The sequence below is a fragment of the Seriola lalandi genome, unplaced genomic scaffold (assembly GCF_002814215.2).
Source record: "Seriola lalandi dorsalis isolate HSWRI2012SDOR001 ecotype SW California unplaced genomic scaffold, Sedor1 jcf7180001979795, whole genome shotgun sequence".
Classification (NCBI taxonomy): Eukaryota; Metazoa; Chordata; class Actinopteri; order Carangiformes; family Carangidae; genus Seriola; species Seriola lalandi.
In genome coordinates, this window is record NW_019450461.1 from 168 (window position 1) to 888 (window position 721).

Consider the following 721-nt stretch of genomic DNA (forward strand, 5'->3'; position numbering starts at 1 on the left):
ATAATAATAATAATTACAACAACAACAAAAACATCAATAATAATAATAATAATAATAATAATAATTATCTAGCACAAACTGCAGCAAGGATAAAATCTATCTATCTATCTATACACAGTCAGATAGATAGATCCACTGTCTAACTGCTCTGGACTCTAATGAACCAGCATGTAACTAACTAACTAATTAACTAGCCTAACTAATCCTTTCAGTGACTCGTGGAGCTGAAGATGTAAAGAACACCTGCATCATCTGCTCCACATCACTGCACCGAGACAAAGTCCAGAAACTGACCTGTGTCATCAGCCGGTCCGCGTTGGTGTTCTCCTCGTCCTTGAAGATGATGTCGGGGTTGTAGTTGGGAGTCAGGTCCTTGAACCGCTCCGAGCTGCGGCTGATCTTGCCCTCGTACTTGCCGCTGGCTCCCAGGGTTTTCTCCGCCACGTTGGGGATGAACTGTTTCAGGGCCAGCGGTGTCAGCTTGGGGTGCCTCCGCTTCCCGTATCCCCTGCCCGGTCCGCAGCCCGAGGTGACGGACGGCAGCAGCAGCAGGCAGAGGGACACCGGCAGCATCTCTCTCATCAGGACCATCTTCCCCGGTGACGCGCCTCGGACTGATTCCACTCTTTATTCCGGTTCTTTCCTTTTCTTTAAATGTCTTTGTCCACTACAGCTGGAGCAGTGCGGGAACCATACCTACTCTCTCTCTCTCTCTCTCTCT

The 721-nt window shown here is 48.5% G+C and overlaps 1 pseudogene; it reads right to left on the reverse strand.

Moving 5' to 3' along the window:
* Positions 1-294: 294 nt before the first annotated feature.
* Positions 295-652, reverse strand: LOC111658529 (sonic hedgehog protein pseudogene; annotated as a pseudogene).
* Between the last annotated feature and the right edge of the window lie 69 nt (positions 653-721).